Raw genomic sequence first — 21,679 nt, 5'->3', positions numbered from 1 at the left:
CCCGCGTCAGGCTCTGGGCTGATGGCTCGGAGCCTGGAGCCTGTTTCCGATTCTGTGTCTCCCTCTCTCTCTGACCCTCCCCCATTCATGCTCTGTCTCTCTCTGTCCCAAAAATAAATAAAAAACGTTGAAAAAAAAAAAAAAGAATTAATGCCCTAAGAATTAATAATCAAGTAGCTAAAGAAGATGTTCACATGAATAAAACAAGGGATCCTTAGGAAAGGATCCTCCAAGAGATATACAAAAGAGAGCAACTACATTAACTTGGGGGCTCAGAAAAGCTAGACTTAAGACGTGAGTTGGTCTGGGTTTACATGACTTAGTTAAATATCAACAAGAACCTTCTATATAGTTAGATTGTACTTTATCATAATTGTATTAGTAATTAGGACATGGTTTCAAAATGGCTTTTCTCTACAATCATTTCATTTGATCCTAAATCTACATGGGGCTCTCTCAACCACAATATTGGTAAAAATTTAAAAGGAGCTAACTTAGCTTTTTTGTTTTTCTTTTCTATTTTTTTAAGTCTTTGTTTAAATTCCAGTTACTTAACATAAAGTGTAATATTAGTTTTAGGTGTATGATCCCGTGTCTCAACACTTACAGCACCCAGTAAAGGAGCTAACTTCTTTTTTTTTTTAAGTTTATTTATTTATTTTGGGAGAGAGGGAGCGCAAGTGGGGAAGGGACACAGAGAGAAAGAATTCCAAGCAGGCTCTTCACTGACAGTGCAAAGCCCTATGCAGGGCTCAAACTCACAAACTGTAAGATCATGACCTGAGCTGAAGTCCACACTTAACCAACTGGGCCACCCAGGTACCTCAAAGGAGCTAACTTCTTAACATCCGTATTTCAGTTTGAAATCATAAGGAACCATAATGGGGCACCTACGTGGCTCAGTCGGTTGAATGTCAGCTCTTGATTTCAGCTCAGGTCATGGTCTCATGGTGCATGGATTTGAGTCCCCCATCAGGCTCTGCAGTGACAGTGAGTGTGCTTGGAATTCTCTCTCTCATTCTCTCTCTTTCTCTCTCTGCCACCCCCCCCCCAAGTAAACAATCTTTAAAAAAAATTTTTTTAAATGAAACCATAAGGAACCATGAAAAAAACTCACATTCCAAGCATATATTACCATCAGTCTATTTGCATATCCATACAAACATAGACATACACACATATATGGCAACAGGCTGCAAGCTGTTTTAAAGATAGAAACAGGCCTATGTCATTTCATCTCTTCACTACTTAAGAAGTTCCTTCTATATGGTGGAATGTTAAGTGTAGGAATTTTAAAGTTGAAAGAGACAGGAATCTTCAAAAGATATAACTCTTTTTATTCAAAGCACAGGCAGTTCTAGGAGATAACAGTACATCTATTCCAGTGGGATTTAGAGGGGAGAATGGCCCCCTTAGTTGAGATCCAAAATGTGCTTAAATGCTAGCCAGACAATATATACAAAGTGTTGGTGAGGAATGTTCTAATCTACACAAAAAGGAAAAAAAGTCAAAAGTATGTAAGTCAGAAACTGACATTAGTTATATATGCTGGTGCATATATTATGAATGAGTTGTAAGAGGCATGAAACAAAGCTAGAAAGAGATTAAAGATGTTATGGTTTACTTTAAGGATACCAGATATCAAATGGAAAAATTTTAAGTGCTAAAATAGAGCTACTCATTATGTAAAACAAAACTGAAGAAAAAATAAGGAGAAATTTATAAACCCATAATATCTGGGAGATATTAATTACATTCTTTCAGAAATTGATATTTCAAAAAGAATATAATTAATATAAATACAGAAATTTTGAACACAGCACAGCACCAGGTTGATCTAACTGGGCATATGTAGATTAGTCCATCCACAAATAGGAATATACATTATTTTCAAACACACAAAAAATTTTTAAATATGATAAAACTCAAAAATAAAACACTGATTTAAAAAAGCATATTATGAGTTCACTCATGTGGAATTTGAGAAATATAACAGATGAACGTAGGGGAAGGGAAGGAAAAATAATAGAAAAACAGAGAGGGAGGCAAACCAGAAGAGACTCTTAAATACAGAGAACAAATTGAGGGTTGCTGGAGAGGGAGTCGGGGGGGATGGGTTAAATGGGTGATGGGCATAAAGGAGGGCACTTTTCTTAAAAATTTTTTTTTTAAAGTTTATTTATTTTTGAGACAGGGAGAGACAGAGCATGAACGGGGGAGGGTCAGAGAGAGAGGGAGACACAGAATCTGAAACAGGCTCCAGGCTCTGAGCTGTCAGCACAGAGCCCGACGCAGGGCTCGAACTCACAGAGTGCGAGATCGTGACCTGAGCCAAAGTCGGCCGCTTAACCGACTGAGCCACCCAGGCGCCCCAAGGAGGGCACTTTTCAATTTTAGCACTGGGTGTCCTACATAAGAGATGAATCACTGGGTTCTACTCTTGAAGGCAAGATACAGTCTATGTTAGCTAACTTGAATTTAAAGTAAAAAAATATTTTTTAAAGAAGGGTACTATTAAAACAATTAATTAATTAATTTAAAAATTTAAAAAGCATGTTGAAGAATATATAGAAAGTCAAAGAAATGGGATCAACGTAAGGTACACAAGACAATGCAACTGTATATATATTAAATTTTTTGAAAAAGAAGCAAATGTTGAGGGTTGACAAAGATTTGTAGTAAGTTCGTGAGTTTTTATTATTATTTTTAAAAGTTTATTTATTTTAAGAAAGAGAGAGAGCAAAAGAGAGGACATGAGTGAGAGAGGGGCAGAGAGAGATGGAGAGAGAAAATCCTAAGCAGGCTCCATCCTGTCACCAGAACCTGATGTGGGTCTTGATCTCATGAACCGTGAGATCATGACCTAAGCCCAAATCAAGAGTCAGATGCTTAACCAACTGAGCCACCCAGGGACCTGAGTTTTTATTATTTTTAAAAATAATTTTCTATGCACATTAAATATTTAACAATTAGAAGAAAAAAAAGTTGAGATGTAATGGGAAAAGCTTGTAAGAATATAAAGATGAAGGAACTAGAGAAGAAGATGAATTTCTAGAACATGTCTATGGAAACTAAGGGAAGGAAGGAAGTGTTCCAAAGATTAAATGATCAGTAATGTAATAATATTAAGGTACATGTAAGATACAAAATAACCGCAGACACACACATGCAATTAAGCTGTAGATAAAAAACTTGTTGAGAGTTTTATACTATATTGATGGTGACAAATGCTTAATTTCAGTGCACTGCAGAGTGAATGGGGGCTAAAAAATTGAGGAAAAGACATACACACTGCACTTTAAACAAGTTTAACTATGAGGAAAGAAGGAGACTGGAGATTAGCTAATGGGAGTTGAGGAAAATTGTTTTTCAATTTTTTTAATGATTGGAAAATCCTTGAAATTATTCAAATGCTGATGAAATGAAATTAGCAAAAAGATGAGGTTGATTATAGTTGTCAGATGAAATAAAAAGTAGAGACATGACATGAAGAAGGGAAAGTTTAAATGAGATCTAAAGTACTATCACAGAAATTTATGTGGGGCTAGAGAAATGCTTCTTCCATTCTACCAAGAAAGAGAAAAGATGTTTACATTTCCCAGTTGTGTGGCAGGAACTTTGCGAAGACCTCTGGATTCAATATCCTTTGTGATTTAAGAGAAAACTTCTAAAAGTAACAGTGACAGAATTAGAAGAGTAGGTTTTAAAAGAGTGATAACTATTTTATTATTTTTATTGAGATATAATTGGCATACAATGTTATATTAGTTTCAGGTGTGCAACATAATGATTTGACATTGGTATACATTGAAGAATGATCACCACAATAAGTCTAGTTACCATCTATCATTATACAAAGTTAACACAATATTATTGACTATATTCCCCATGCTGTACATTCTATATGCATGACTTATTTATTTTACAACTGTAACATTGTAGTTCTTGATCCCTTTCACTCATTTCACCTCCCTGGACCCTTTTGTCTCTGGCAACCACCAATCAGTTCTCTGTATCTGTGGGTCTGGGTTTTGTTTTGCTTATTTGCATTGTTTTTTTAGATTTTACATGTAACTGAAACCAGGCAGTGTTTGTCTTTCTGTGACTGACTAACTTAGCATAACACCCTCAAGGTCCATCCATGTTATTGCAAATGACAAGATTTCATTCTTTTTTATGGCTGAGTAGTATTCTATTGTATGTACATACACAACAATTTCTTTATCCATTGATGGGCACTTCGATTTTTTTGGATAACTTGGCTATTGTAAATAACACTGCAATGAATGCAGGGGAACATCTGTCTTCTCAAATTAGTGTTTTTATTTTCTTCGGATAGATACTGAATACTGGCATTTATGAATTGTATGATAGTTCTATTTTTAAATTTTTGAGGAACCTCCTTACTTTTTCCATAGTGGCTGTACCAATTTACACTGCCACCAACAGCACAGGAGGGTACTCTTTTCTCCAACTCCTGTTACATCTTGTCTTCTTGAGAATAGCCATCCTGACAGGTGTGAGGTGATATTTCATTGTTGATTAGTGATATTGAGCACCTTTTCATGTGCTTGTTGGTAATCTGCATATCTTCTTTGGAAAAATGTCTATTCAGTTACTCTGCCCATTTATTAATCACTTTTATATTGTTATTGAGTTGTATGAGTTATTTGTATACTTTGGATACTAACCCTTATTCGGTGTACGATTTGCAAATATGTCTCTCATTCAATAGATTTTTTTTTCATTTGGTTGATACTTTCCTTAGCTGTACACAAGCTTTTTAATTTGATGTAGTTTCATGTGTTTCTTTTTCTCTTGTTGCCCTAATCTTTGGAGTCAGATGCAAAAAAACACCACTGAGTCTGGTCTCAAGGAGCTCACAGCCTATGTTTTCTTCCAGGAGTTTTGTGGTTTCAAGTCTTACATTTAACTCTTTAATCTCTTTTAGTAAATTTTTGTATATGATCTAAAACAGAGGTCTAATTTCATTCTTTTGAGTGTAGCTATCCAATTTCCCCAACACCATTTATTGAAGAGAATGTCCTGTCCCCATTGTATATTCTTGAATCCTTTGTTGGAAATTAATTGCCCATATATGCATGGGTTTATTTCTGAACCCTCTTTTGCCCCACTGATCTATGTGTCTGCTTTTATGTCAATACCATACCATTTTGATTACTATAGCTTTGTAGTGTAGTTTGAATTCAGGGAGTGTGATACCTCCCTAAGGCTTTGTTCTTTCTCAAGATTGTCTTGGGTGTTTAGGGTTTTGTTTGTTTGTTGGTTTGTTTCCATATAACATTTAGAATTATTTGTTCTAGTTCTGTGAAAATGCCACTGGACTTTTGATCAGTGATTGCATTGAAACTGTAGATTGCTTTGAGTAATACAGACATTTTAAAACTATTTATTTTTCCCACCCATGAGCACAAAATATCTTTCTTTTATTTTATTCCAGTATACTCAACACAGAATGTTATATTAGTTTCAGGTGTGCTATAGTGATTCAACAATTCTATACATCACTCAGCACTTAGTGCCATATGTATACTTTTAAACCCCTTCATCTATTTTACCCTTGCCCCCACCCATCTTCCCTCTGATACTTGCCAGTATGTTCTCTATATTTATGACTCTGTTTTTCAGTTGGTCTCTTTTTCTTTTGTTTGTTTTGTTTTTGAAATTCCACATATGAGTGAAATCATATGGTATTTGTCTTTCTCTGACTGACTTATTTCATTTAGCATTATACCCTTTAAATCCATCCGTGTTGTTGTAAATGGTAAGATTTCATTCTTTTTTATGGATGTGTACTATTCCATTGTATATATATTCCACATCTTCTCTATTCGTTCATGTACCTATGGACATTTGTGTTGCTTTCATACTTTGGCTATTGTAAATAATGCTGCAACGATCCTAAGGACACATATATCTTTTTGAATTAGTGTTTTTGTATTCTTTGGGTAAATATCTAGAAGTGGAAATACTGGATGATATGGTAATTCCATTTTTAACTTTTTGAGGGACCTCCATACCTTTTCCCACAGTGGCTGCACCAGTTTTAATTCCCACTAACAATCCACAAGCTTTCCTTTTTCTCTACATACTCAGCAACACTTACTGTTTCTTGTGGTTTTGATTTTAGATATTCTGACAGGTATGAGGTGATTTCTCCCACTGTAGTTTGATTTGGATTTTATTGATGATGAGTGGTGTTGAGCATCTTTTCATGTATCTGATAGCCAACTGTATGTCTTTGGAGGAATGTCTCTTTATGTCTTCTGTCCATTTTTAATTCGATTATTTACTTTTTGGTGTTAAGTTGTGTAAGTTCTTTATATATGTTGGATACTAACCCTTGATCAGATATGCCATTTGCAAATTTCTTCTACCATTCAGTAAGTTGTAGTTTAATTTTGCTAATTGTTGCCTTTGGTGTGCAGGAGCTTTCTATTTTGGTATAGTCCCAGGAGTTTATTTTTGTTTTTATTTCCCTTGCCATAGGAAGCATATCTAGAAAAATGTTGCTATGGTCTATGTCACAGAAATTGACACCTCTTTTCTCTTGAAGGATTTTCATGGTTTCAGGACTTACATTGGATCTTTAATCCATTTTTTAAAATTTTTTTAATGTTTATTTATTTTTGAGAGAGAGAGTGAGACAAAGCATGAGTGGGGTAGGGCCAGAGAGAGGGAGACACAGAATCTGAAGCAGGCTCCAGGCTCTGTGCTGTCAGCATAGAACCTGATGTGGGCTTGAACCACGAACCGTGAGAATATGACCTGATCCAAAGTCGGATGCCTAACCGACTGAGCCACCCAGGCGCCCCAAGGGTCTTTAATCCATTTTGAGTTTATTTTTGTGTATGGTGTGAGAAAGTGGTACAGTTTCATTCTTCTGCATGTAGTGATCCAGTTTTCTCAGCACCATTTGTTACAGAGACTGTCTTTTTCCCATTGTATATTGTTGCCTCCTTTGTCATAGAGTAATTGACTATGTGATAGTAAGTGTATTTCTGGGCTCTCTATTTGGTTCCACTGATCTATGCGCCTATTTTTGTGCCAGTACAATATTGTTTTGAACATTACTGCGTAGTAAGTATTTCTTGAAATCTGAGATTGTGACACTTCTACTTTTGTTCTTTTCTTTTTTTTTTTTTCTTTTTTTTTTTTTTTTTTTTTTCCCCAAGATTGCTTTGCCTACTTGGGCTTTCTTGTGGTTCAAAACAAGTTTTTGGATTATTAGTTCCAGTTATATGAAAAAATGCTGTTGGTATTTTGATAGGGATTACATTAAATATGTTGATTGCTTTGGGTAGTATGTATATTTTAACAATATAGGTTCTCCCATTCCAGGAGCATTAAATACCGTTCCATTTGCTTGTCTCATTTTCAATTTTCTTACATCAATGTTTTATAGTTTTTGAAGTGCACGTCATTTCTTTCATTCCCTTGGTTAAGTTTATTCCTAGATTATTTTTGGTGGAATAGTAAATGGGATTGTTTTATTAACTTCTCTTTCTGGTGCTTCATTACTAGTGTATAGAAATGCAACAGACATCTGTGCATTGGTTTTGTATCCTGTGACATTTCCGAATTAATTTATCAGTTATACTAGTTTTGTGATGGAATCTTCAGGGTTTTTTATATATAGTATCATGTCATCAACAAATACTGAAATGAAATTATTACTTCTTCCTCACCAATTTGGATTCTTTTTATTTCTTTTTGTTTTCTGATTGTTGTGGTTAAGATGTCCGGTATTGTGTTGAATAAAAGTGGTGAAAATGGATATCCTTGTCTTGTTCCCGATCCTAGGGGAAAAGTTCTTAGTTTTTCACAATTGAGTATGATGTTAGCTATGGGTTTTCCAAATATCGCCTTTATTAATTTGAGGTATGTTCCCTCTGAATTAACTTTGTTAAGGTTTATTTTTATCAATGGATGTTGTACTTTGTCAAAGGTTTTTTCTGCATCTATTGAAAGGCTCATATGATTTTCATCCTTTCTCTTATTGATGCAATGTGTCACATTCACTGATAAGTGAATATTTGGATCACATCCTGCCTCCCAGGAATAAATTCCACTTGATTATGGTGAATGATTTTTTAAATATATTATTGGATTCAGCTTACTATATTTTTTGAGGATTTTTACATCTATGTTCATCAGAGATACTGGCCGATAGTTCTCTTTTTTTGTAGTGTCTTTATCTGGTTTTGGTAACAGGGCACTGCTGGCCTCATAAAGTGAATTTAGCAGGTTTCTTTCCTCTTGTATTTTTTTTGGAATAGTTTGAGAAGAATAAGTATTAATGCTTTTTTAACTGTTTTATAGAATTCACCTATGATACCTTCTGGTCCTGGTCTTTTGTTTGTTGGGAGTTTTTGAATATTGATTTAATTTCATTGCTGGTAATCAGTCAGATTTTCTATTTCTTCCTGATTCATTTTCAGGGGCTTATATATTTCTAGGAATTTATCCATTTCTTCTAAGTTGTCCAATTTGTTGTTATATAATTTTTATAGTGGTGTCTTATAATTCTTTTTATTTCTGTAGTGTCAGTTTTTACTTCTCCTCTTTCATTTTTTATTTTGCTTGAGTCTTCTCTCTCTCTCTCTCTTTATTTTTTTAATATTAATTTATTTTTGAGAGAAAGAGAGACAGCACCAGCAGGGGAGGGGCAGAGAGAGAGGAAGACACAGACTCTGAAGCAGGCTCCAGGCTCTGACCTGTCAGCACAGAGCCCGATCCAGGGTTTGAACTCATGAACCCCAAGATCGTGACCTGAGCCGAAGTCAGACACTTAACTGACTGAACCACCCAGGTGCCCTTCTCTCTTTTTTGATGGGTCTAGGTAAAATCTTATCAATTTGTTGACCTTACCAAAGAAGCAGTTCCTGGCTTCATTGATCTGTTTTATTGTCTTTTGGTTTCTATTTTGTTTGTTCTTCCTAATCTTGATTTTTTTTTCCTTCCTACTACTGATTTGGGGTTTTGTTTGTTCTTATATAACTCGAGCTCTTTTGGGTGTAAGGTTAGGGTGTTCATATGAGACTTTTCTCATTCTTGAGGTAGGCCCGTATGGCTACAAACTTCCTTCTTAGAACAGCTTTTGCTGCATCACCCAAATTTTAGGCTGTTGTGTTTCCATTTTCGTTTGTTGTCATGTATTTTTTTCTTTCCTCTTTGATTTCTTTATTGACCCATTCATGGGTTAGTAGCATCTTATGTCATGTATGTCTGCTACTCTTGAAGGTAGTGGCCTTGTGAAGAGGTCCTGTATTGGCCTTCAGTGCAATGTCCCCTGTTCACCAGAATCTGGTGCTTCGGGTATGTCTCCTGTACGTGTTGTGCGAACCTTGCTGTTGTAGTGAGATGCATCTGCCTTAAGGCCAACCGTCTGAAATGGCTCTCGTTGCTTGTTGTGGGCAGGGGTTAGTCTCTGTGTTAGAAGTGAACCAGTCTGGGGTCACCTGGGGCTTGGGCTGGGTCAGACCAGGCATCTGCCAGATCTGCAGTAGCACCAAACTGCAAGGGACACTTTCTGTGCTGTCTTCTGAGAAACGTTCATTGGGCAGGGCCAGCAGTTAGATCTGGGGCCACAGTTTGAACTTGTGTGTGTGTGATTACCTTTCCCCTCTCTCTGGGGGCAGGAGTCACCCTGGGATGGTGTTGGCCTCTGTGGGGTTGTTGGCATACTGCCATGCTTGTGACACAACTTGCATGTGTCACCACACGCTCAGCTAGGATGTGTTGGATGGGATGGGTTCGCAGCAGAGTTTGGGGATGGCATATGAGGTTTTAATAAGGTTTGCATGGGTCTTCTGTGGGAGGAGAACTGGAGTCCCTTTGGAGAACTCCTGCTGAGGGCTGGTTTGAGGGGGCAGGTCTGCAGAAGACCGTGAAGTCAGAGTATACTGTTAGCCATCTAAATGGACAGTGTTCTGGTCGTGCTTGCTCCTGCAGGTGTCTGTGTATCTAGGCTGGGAGCCAGGGGAGGAAAATGGCACTTTTGTTCTTGAAGAAGTCTCCTAAAGATCTCTGCTCCTCCCACAAGAGTTCTGATATCAGCAATTAAATCTCCCTCTGGTGTACCACAGACGTTTTTCAAACTGCTGTTTCTATACTGTATCTCAGGGGGCTGTCCGTCGCGCTGCCTCTTTAAGGGTGGGGACTCAGTTTCCTATCGCCCTCCTCCTCTCCTGAAGCAGAGCGCGCTGCTTTTTAAAGATCCAGTTGTTGGGCACCTGGATGGCTCAGTCAGTTGAGCATTTGGCTCTTGATTTTTGGCTCAGGTCCCGATCCCAGGGTCGTGGGATCGAACGCCGCATCAGGCTCCGCACTGAGTGTGGAGCCTGCTTAAGATTCTCTGTCTCTCTCTCTCTCTCTCTCTCTCTCTCTCTCCCCCTCAGCCCCTCTCCCCTACTTGCAGTCTCTCTTTGTATCTCTCTAAAATAAATAATTAAATAAATAGGAGTACCCGGGTGGATCACTTGGTTTAGTGTCCGACTTCTGATTTCAGCTCAGGTCATGATCTCACGGTCTGTGAGTTTGAGTCCCACATCAGACTCTGCACTGACTATGCAGAGCCTGCTTAAGATTCTCTCTCTCTCCCCCCTCTGCCCCTTCCCTGCTCATGCTCTCTCTCTCAAAGTAAATAGAACTTAAAAATAAATTAAAAATAAATAAATAAACCTATAAATAAAGAAGTAAGTAAGTATCCAGGTATTAAGCCATATTGATTGTAAGAACCCATGAAGCTAAGCCCCTCTGGTTTTCAAAGCCAAATTTTATGGGGTTTTGTCTTTCCAATGTGGGTCTCCTATGTCTGGGGAGCCTGGTGTGGAATCTGCTTTTCTCTCTTTCTTCTGTCTGTGGGTTCCCTCCCTTCTGTAGTCTCTTGGGTCAGGTTGATTCCTGACCACGTCTCCATCCTGCCAACCCTTCTGATGTGGCCTCTTTGTTACATTTAGCTGTGAAGAGTCTGCTCTGCCAGGCTTCGGGTTGTTTTCTGGTTTAGGTACACCGACATGGGTGTTATCTAGGTGTATCCGTGGGACGAGCTTAGGGTCTTCCTACTCCACGGTCGTCCTCAGAATTTCAAAATATCTTTCCTTTTATCTGTGTCATCTTCAGTTTCTCGCACCAGTGTCTTACAGCTTTCAGCATACAGGTCTTTCACCTCTTCAGTTAAATTTATCCCTACATGTTTTATCCTTTTGGTGCAATTGTAAATGAGATTATTTTCCTAATTTCTCTTTCTGATAGTTTGTTATTAGTGTATAAAGTAGAACATATCTTTGTATTAATTTTGTATCCTTCAACTGTATTGAATTCATTTATTAATTCTTTTTTGATGGAGTCTCCAGGGTTCTCTATATATAGCATCATGTCATTTGCAAATAGTGACAGTTTTATCATCTTTAATGTTTTGTTACACATACACATAATATGTATGTGATATATTCATATGTGGTATCTATCTAGTTTATTTTATGTTTATATGTGGTATATATTTTTTCATATATGATTATATGTGATTAAAATTACTTTTATAGATTAAAATATGTACAAATCCCATCCCCCCTTGTATTTTAATAGTTTTTCAGAAATCTGCTTTATAAAGCAAACTGTTGTCAAGTAGATTGCACCTTCTTCCCACAGAAACATTATTGAAATTAGAGGCTTATACCAACGGTATAAAGTAAATTATCAATATAAAAATGTAGCTGCTAGAGGAAAAAAAAAGTATCTATAAAATTGAAGGTAATGAAGTTATGTCCTGGATCCCAAAATATTAGCATCCTTTATAAGGAAGGAATATGACTAAGAAGGTGGATTAGATACCCTGAAAGACCATGCTCTCCACAGAGCAAAAACTATGCAACAGAGAGAGAAATTGTGGATTTGGTGGGTAAAGAGTAGATTTGTGGATTTGGTGGGTAAAGAGTAGATTTCTTCCTCAAGTGTGAGGACCATCCCTAAAAGGCCTATGTTATTACACACTTAGGAAGATTTACTATGTCAAAACACTTGAGCACCCAAGAATAATATTAAAGAATTTTTCCAGTCTAGAACAAAAAATCAGACTGACTACTCTGTTCTGGACATTGGTCCTAAAAATCAATCTCACCTAAAGCCAATTTTTGATTCCCCTTCCCTGATGTACAAAATCTATACATTTAACATGAAAAAAAAATCATATTTTCAGTTGGCTACTGCAGGCTATTTGGAGTAGCTTGTATCAGACTAAACCTCTGAGAAAACCATGAAAACTATATATTTTTTATTTATTTTTATTTAATTAATTTTTATTTTTTTTCATGTTTATTTTTGAGAGAAAGTGAGAGAGAGAGAGAGAGAGAGAGAGAGAGAGAGAGAGCAGAAGTAGGGGAGGGGCAGAGAAAGAGGGAGACACAGAACCTGAAGCAGGCTCCAGGCTCTGAGCTGTCCTCACAGAGCCCGATGCGGGCTTAAAGTCATGAACAGTGAGATCATGACCTGAGCTGAAGCCCTACACTTAACCGACTGAGCCACCCTTTTTAAAAAATGGGGGCCCCTAGAAAACAACCAAAGGATACAGGAAGGGAGGACTTGCAGGACCAGAAACGAATCAATTCTTTCTAACATTCTGCGTGCAATTATCCCTTTAGGCACTTGTCAAATGCTGTGTATGTGGAAGACAAGCAGAAAGCACTTACTAAGAGGCTAAAAAAGCTAAACAGGTTTTTCTTTCTTTCTTTCTTTCTTTTTTTTTTAAAAACAATCTCATTCTCTTGGGAGACAACACCTTCATTTAGGGGCTCAACAGCAAAGAGAGGCCCTTTTGTAAACCACCAGTTCTCAGCTCAGGTGCTTGAAATGTCTGTGGCTTAGGCATAGACCACTTAGAAAGAAACATTTTGAAAGTGCTTTCCGTATTTTATTTCTATTATGTGTAGATAGAAAGCATTGGAGCATCAATAGACCTGTTCAAGTTACACTAACATGACCGTCATTTAAATTTTTTCTCTAACAGATTTTAGAATTGTTTCACAAAAGTCCTCCTGGTTCAGAACCTAACTATATTTAACATAATGTATCATAACCATGTATATTTTGCCATCAGGGTATTCATGATAATATGAGTAGATATCAGAAATTTATCAAAATACTTTAGCTTATTAAACATTTTTTAAAGGTAATCATGGCTGCCATATTTTCCAAGAGACTTCTAGATATTTTTTATCTATATGCACTCAGCTAATATAGGATAATACTTCTTGTGAATATGAGTTTTTAAATCTTTGAGCTATTGAGTAGAATACTAAGTTTATTTTAGTTATCTTTTAGACATTATGCATCCTGTAATAACAATCTATCAATGATGAGACAGTAGTTACTCAGTACTTTCAATCAAAATAGCTTATTTTTGTTTAATGTTGGTAGTTATTTCTAGAATCACCATGACCATATCCATGCTAACATGCACTCTTCCTTAGAGAATGTAAATCTTTCCAAATCCAGTACTAGAATCTAGTTGACATAAAGCAATTTGGGGGCCATTATTCACTTGCACAAATGCATATTAAATATCTATAATGTGCCAAAAACATTCTTGGTACTATGAGGACAGAAAACACATATAACAATATCCTTCTTTCATATTTATAGATTTCTATAAAAAAACTGTTCCCAAAATGATTTCAGAGTTTTGAAAGCTATGATAAACAACCACAACAAGAAGCTATTCTGAAAATGATAATAACTTTTATTGAGTATTATTTTTTATTATATGTTAGGCCATATGTTAGGTTGTTTAAATCTAATCATCACAATTATGAGGTAGATACTTTGTAGGTCAATTTAAAAATTGTAGATCATGAGACATTACATTTAGAAAAATTCACAAAGCTATTTGGTTGGAACATTCCTGACCATTACATTAGAATTTGAAAAAGTAAAGCTAAAAGTACTGAAAGTGAGATTACGATTTCATTAGACCGAGTATTTCTATTGAGTGCCTGGACTTACGTTAATATATGTTAGATTAATCCAACTTCCACCTCCATAATCAACCACATTCAGTGAACTCAGGTTACACAAATCTTAGCATGGATTTGATCACCCCAATAAAGCAGGAAAACAGCTGGTCTGTGCCCATGGCTGTCTCCATGTACTTGGATGTAATCAGCAATGTATTTGTTAATTTAAAGATAGAAATATGTGTCCCTGAATTACAATGGTTCAGTAACACACACATGTGTACACACACACACACACACACACACACACACACACCCTTATGAAAGCAAGTGAGCCATAATACTACATTTGAGCTCCAAATTCAAATATTTAACCAGGGGTTTTTTTTATACTTATGATAACATAAAAACCATGTAAAACATTTTCACTGTTTCATTATAAATAGTCACAATGTGGATCATAATACAGTGTTGTGTGAAAACATTCTTTCTTTTAAAACTCAGATGCTGTATAGCTCTCTTTTGAGAATGAAAGGCCGTTGACAAGTTTAGGCTACATAACACAACCATTTATTGTACTATTTATTGACATAATTATGTTAATTCAAGGGAGGATGACTCCAACTTAAAAGCTATCTCTCAACTATAGGGAACATTTAGAAAACAAGTTATATCTGTTTTTTACATCTGTTGTTAGACTCTTCAAATGAGCTTTTCAAACTGTTTAGTATTGTATTTTTCTAATTGCTTTCCCTGAGGAAAAAAAAAAAATCTTAAGTGTTTTCAAACATGTAAGGTGGTAGATATAAAAAATGGAATGAGATACTTAATAGGAATAATCTGAAACCATAGTAAATTTTTGTAGTCATTTGGCTAAAAAGGTGTTGATGGAGAGAAAGTTGACTACTTTTGACATTCAAACAAGCAGTGGATATTTAAATAGAAGTTGTTCTTGTTTTTCAAATATTGGTTTGGAGAGAAAATAAATAGAATGAACTCCAGCTACTTGAAGTTAAAATCTATGTGCATTTCAAAGCTATCTCAAGGAACATGAGTATCCGTTGCCCCCATCTAGACAAAGAATATAAATACATTTAAAAAAGAAACAATTACTGTGAACTTCAAGCCCAATATAAACATGTAAAATCTTCATTGACATGGATAACTGTCAGAATGTGCCTGATATTAATGTGCCTAGGATTGTAGAAATATCTAGGTAAAAGCAAAAAGCAAAAAAAGAAAAAAAAAAAGAAAAATCAGAAAACATTGATTTTTTTTCTCATTAAACTCATAAATACTCCTATTTGTACGTTATTCAATATGGTGTGATACATAAATAGAGACAGTGCATGTGAAAAATTCCTCAACTTAAAAAAAAACGCCTCTTCTCAGAATTCATAAACAAGAGGAAAAACATAGTCTACTTTGTGATTTAATTTTAAAGCTTAAAATCCATATTATTTTCAAGGTAAAGCTAAAAGAATCAGTAAGATAATTAAAAGAAGGCCTTTTTTTCCTCAAGAACCTGAGTAATTTTTTGAGCTTCTAGAATAGTACAAGTGATTGAGGTAATGACTACCTAATCTGTAAGAACTCTGTACTTGAAAATTCACATATTTTTCATAGTATAGTTACTACACCTGCATGCAATCAGAAATTTTTTCTGTTTTGGGGTTTTTTTTTTAGAAGTTCATCCTACCTTCCCTCAAATATGCAAGTTCACCAGGTGTTTGGAACGTTAGGTTGGTAGTAGAGTTATGAAATCTTAATGGTGCTTTTCCCCCTGTCACTTTGAACTAACTTCTTCCTCTATGTTGTAACAGACTTGTAGACAGTGGTGCATTTGTTATGTTCACAGTAAACTAAAATATCTTACCATCTACTTCAGATATTTCTATCTTTTCTTTGAGCAAAATAGAATGAAGAGAAAAAAATTGTCCTTCGGCCACTTGGTCTTAATTTTCCATTTCTTTAAAAACTATAGTCTGTTTTTGTCGTAGTTTTTTTTTTTCTCCTATCATTGGCCTTCCCTGATTTTTCTCCCTAAGGTTCAATAGGGACTTCCGAAAAGTATTTGAAGAAGCAACAGACAAAAACTTGTTGAGAAACTTACCAAGTTTGCAAACCATAGTTGGAATGCTCTTATAAAAGTGGTCCTAAAAAGGAAAGTAAAATCATCTGTAAGGAATAGCTTTAAAAAAAAAAATGCCATTTTCCTATCTCTCTTCATCCACCAGCTGGAAATTTCAATTAAATGTGATGAATGGTGTGGATAATAAAGATGATCTACATATTTTACCTAGTAATGACAATGAGAGATGACACAAAAGGTGACTCAATGATACCCAGTAGTTACTCTGATTAAATTGCAGAGGTATCTGTGGCCAACTGACACTTGTATAGAATTCAATGAGAGCATAATAATAGTTGTTATTTGCCAGGTTGTCTCTGCTTAATGTGTAATTTTGAATATTTCTTTATATTTTTCTGTTGTAAATTTATATTTAAATATGTATCATTATGTAAAAATATTTGCAGGGAAATAGATCTGGGGACAATGACAATGGTAGTTTACAAGAGAGAGCCCTGAAGAATAGGTTAGTGTGGCAATGCAGGAAGGTGAAAAATCTTTGTGAGGAACTATTGTTTTACAAAACAATGAGCCAAAATACTTATTCAAGGAAGTACTACTGAGCATCTGTCAAGGTATAGTGTATGTTGAGTGTTCAAAGGGATACAAGTAAAAGTATCCATCTTGACTCTTAAAAAGCTTGTAATACCTTTGAGATACAAGATAACAATAGCTTTAGAAAGCAGTGATGATGTAGATAAATCTTCTAAACACAACATTGAATGAGAAAAGCCAGATACAAAAGAATGACTTATATGGATGATTTAATTGACAAAGTATAAAACAGGCAAAACCAATCTATCCTTTAGAAAGTTAGAACAGTGGTTACCCTTGGAGGTGGTTTTTACAGAAAATGGCACAGAGAAAAGTGTTGGCAATTTTCTGTTTTTTGATGTGGGTATCAGGTTCACATTTATGTGCATTCAGGTATAATCCATCAAGGTATGCACTTATTATATCATAAAAGTTATTCTGTGTATTTCAAGAAAATCTTAATGTATTGTGGAAATTAAAAGTAATTGGCTTGAGATTAAACATGGCATTTTTTAAGGTAATATTTTGAGCAAATTCTTAAAGCAATTATGGTTAATGGTCAAAAGCTGAATGACATTCTTGGTTGAGGAAAGAAGAATTTTTTCTGGGCACCAGGGTGGCTCAGTTGGTTAAGCATCTGACTTTGGCTCAGGTCATGATCTCATGGTTTGTGAGTTTGAGCCTCATGTCAGAGTCTGTGCTGACAGCTCAGAGCCTAGAGCCCGTTTCGGGTTCTGTGGCTCCCTCTCTCTCTCTGCCCCTCCCCTCCTCATGTGCTCACTTGCTCTCTCTCTCTCTCTCTCAAAAAATGAATAAAAACCTAAAAAAAAAAAGAAGAAGAAGAAGAAGAAGAAGAAGAAGAAGAAGAAGAAGAAGAAGAAGAAGAAGAAGAAGAAGAAGAAGAATTTTTTTTCATAAAGTCCAGAGATATTCTGGGAACTTGAATGATAACACAATAACTATAATAATGGTTGTAATAATACTGACAGGTATTGTAATAATTAGTAGTGGTAGTTAATATGCATAGATCTAAACATTGGCTTAAACTAATTAACCCTTACAATAGCTCCCTGATACAGGCACTATATTTTTAAAAGAAAAATTTTTTAACATTTATTTATTTTTAAGAGACAGAGAGAAACAGATCACAAACGGGGGAGGGGCAGAGAGAGAGGGAGACACCGAATCCAGAGCCTGAGGAGGGGCTCAAACTCAGGGATGTGAGATCATGACCTAAACTGAAGTTGGGCATTTAACCGACTGAGCCACCCAGGCACCCTTGATACAGGTACTATACTAAACTTTATTTTAAAGGTTCAAAAATTGAGATACAGAATAAACTAACTTGCTTAGGTACAAGGAGACTACATTATTCAAGAAAAAATAATCATGTATAATTAAAAGAATAATGAAAGAGGCTGTGCAGTTATACAGGATAGGATAAGGACCTGGAATGAGCATGCAGCTGTTCATATCTTAAGGAACAGTGGAGCTAATCTCACCAGGAACTGAGAAGGTGTAGAAAATGGCTTTAAATTGCACACTAGAAGCTGTGGGGTGGTGCTCCTACCACCCATTGGCTGAGATTTGTCCTGGGGACATGGTGAGCTAGAAAGTCCTTAGGTAGAGAGCAGGAAGGCAGGTGCTTCATGCAGGATGCTTAGAGGATGTGGGGGATTGTCCACAGCTCCAGATTAACTCAAATGGAGACAGGGATTAAGGTGGATTATTGAGAGTGTCTGCTATAGTCCTCCTAACAAGTGTTCTGAGAAATCTCAACACACACAATCTGTCCCACAACATCGTATCTGTCAGTGATGAGAAAAAAAGTCTGAAAACTTACAAAGACTATCAACGTACAAAAACAAAAACAAACTCTGAGGCCACAACTGGCTCTGGAAAGACAAGATCACAAGATGTTCTAGAGAACGACTGGTTTGAAAAGCCCAACAACTTGAAAGCAACTTTGGCCTGGTCTGTTTCACCCAAATCCTACTTGTACCCCGAGACCCTCCCAAAACTCGTCTCCCCAAATCACTCAATTTCCAACATTACCTTATCTCTGTGTGCAACAACAAAACACAAAACAAGACAAAATTTATAAAATCTCCTTTATCAGATGTCTGCAACCCTGTTCTTATCAGTGTTTTCTCTTGCTAGGCAACAATGTAAATAAATCCAAGATATTTGTTTCATACAGGTTTCTGGGTGATTTTTGGTGGGGTGGGGAATAAATGGGATCATTCCCTCCTCTCCCTCTTTGAAATATATTCTATTGCTTAAATTTACATATTTCATATATGGCTTTTTTGCCACTAGTATTTTGCATATCATCTTTCTCTTTATATTTTTCATTTACTTGCCAATTGGATACCTTATATTGTCTTATTTCTCTATACAAACTCTTACTTCAAAGAATGTTACCCATTTTTATAATGTATTTGTCTCAAGCATACTTTTAGTTTTTTATTTGCTTTTTAATTTTATTATTGAATAGGAGAAATTGTTTAATTTAAAATAATTTTGTTACATCCATCAGTATTTTCCTTTGTTGCTCTGTTATTTTCTAAAATTTTCATAAAATTTAGAAAGTTCCCTTTAGTTTTGGAACATATGTATGCCTTACTGTAGATCTTATGATTTTATCACAGTTTTTTTAACAAACTTTTAATTTTTGATTTATAAAATTTACATGTGATACTTAAATGCATTATTTTTTCAAACAATAGATAAGTATAGTTAGTTAAATGTTCAGTTTTTCCAATACCATTATCTTTCATGTTTTAGCACCAGTTTCCAGAGACAACCACAGTTAAAGGATTGATGTTTATTCTTTTCTAGCATGCTCCATGAAATAAAATACATACAGCTATGCCTTTTAAGTTTGTTTAAATTAGCATAAATTAATAGATGTCTTATATATTTTACTTTCATTTGGTTTCTTACTTACCAATATATTTTGGAATTAATTCTTGGTTGGTACATAGAGATCAATCTTGCTCCATTGGCTTTCTGTTACCATGTGGATAAGTACATATTGATGAATGAAATATAGTTTTCTTTGCAATTATTTTCACATAAAGCAAGAATTAAACTTCAGCAATATATATACATATATTATATACACACATACATACACACACATATATATTTATGTACAGAACAGAAATTTTGTAAGATAGCTAGAAATGGAATTGTTAGATCAATATATCTGAACTAATTAAATTTACTAGACTGCTAAATTGTTCAGTAAAAGGACTATTTCAATTTATAATATTATTAACAATGCAGTAGCATATTTATTTCCTATGATTAATATTTTAAAATCTGAGTGAAAAATATTGGCATTTCAGTGTTGCTTTATTTAAGTTTCCCTGAATAATTGTGCTAGGTTATACTTTCATAAATATATTGGTCTATGTCATATTTTATTCTGGGAGTAGGCTGGGTTTTTTTAAATTTTTTATTGATTTGTAAAAGACCTTTCAACATTGAATATAATAGTCCCCTCAATAGATAATTATTTATGTTGCCACATCTATTATTTTTCCTATGTTTTGGGGGTTTAGTGTTTTCTTATAAAGCCCTCTCTACCCCAAAATTGTTTTTCTAATTTATATCCCTCTGAAAAACTATGTTTGCTTATATACTCTTAATATTTATATGCATTTATATATATCAAACTATACAATAATTCTAAATGGATTTACATTTAATTTTCAAACCACCTGGAATTTTCTGTATGGTTTGATAATTAGAAGAACATTTATTGAACACTTTACAGATTTTTTGTTTTTTCTGATCTGGGCTGCAATTCTACCTTTCTCATTAAATAATTTTCTGATACGGCCGCCTGGCTGGCTCAGTCTGTTGGGCTGGCTTCAGCTGGGGTCATGATCTCATGGTTTGTGGGTTTGACCCCACATCGGGCTCTGTGCTGACAGCTCAGAGACTGGAGCCTGCTTGCGATTCTGTATCTCCCTCTCTCTGCACCTCCCCTGCTCGTGCTCTGTCTCTCTCTGACTCTCAAAAAATAAATAAATGTTAATAAAAAAATTTTTTAAATAACAATAATTTTCTGATAAAGACCAGTCAACTTGTAGGATTATTTTCTGGGTTCCCTTGTATGTTTATTGCAATCACTTGCTCTTTTAATTCCTATTATTTCACAATAATCTGTGATCCTTGGAAAAGATGTCTCCTTCACTGTTCACTGTTTGAAAACTATTTAGGAGAGTTACCTTCACTTTCTTTTTCACACAAATTCCTATTGGGGTATTGTTCAACAGTACACTGAATACATGGATTTATATGGGTGAATTGGCATCTTCAGAGTTCTTTTGACTCAGGGTTTGGCATATCTCTCTATCTCTTAACTCTTTTAAGCTGTTTAGTAAGTATTATTGTTTTTATCTAATAAAGCTTGCATATTTTTGCCAATTTTCTTCTTAAATATTTTATATATTTTTGTGACAAGAGCTAAGTCTATTTTCTAATTTCATATACTTTTAAATTATTTAATAGTGACATAGAGGAAAACTATTGATTTGAGTGCAGTGTATTTTTTCACGTACCTTAGTGAAAAAAGGAAATTAAATGGCTAAGCAAAGAGTGCCAACACCAATTTTTAAATATTTATTTCCTAATTAACCTTTGCTTTCTTAATATGTGTTAATACTATTAATTCCCAAAACATAAATTAGTTTCTGCTTATTCTGTCTTCATAATGTGTTGTGGGATTATGACCTTTATTGTGTTGTTTTGTTTTTGGTTTTTGGTTTTTACTGTTGTTGACACATGATGTTACATTAGTTTCAGGTGTACCACTTAGTGATTTGACAAATTTATACATTATTCCATGTTCACCACACGTGTAGCTACCATCCCATTTTGTTGCTATTACAATATCACTGATTGTTTTCCTCATGCTGTGCTTTTATTCCTGTGACTTATCCATTCCATAAGTGGAAGCCTGTATCTCCCTGTCCCCTTCACCCATTTTTCCCAACCTCCCATTCCTCTCACCCCATCCACTCTGGCA

The sequence above is a fragment of the Panthera leo genome, chromosome B1 (assembly GCF_018350215.1).
Source record: "Panthera leo isolate Ple1 chromosome B1, P.leo_Ple1_pat1.1, whole genome shotgun sequence".
Lineage (NCBI taxonomy): Eukaryota > Metazoa > Chordata > Mammalia > Carnivora > Felidae > Panthera > Panthera leo.
The sequence above is the reverse complement of the archived record's forward strand: the minus strand, read 5'-3'. Positions refer to the sequence as shown.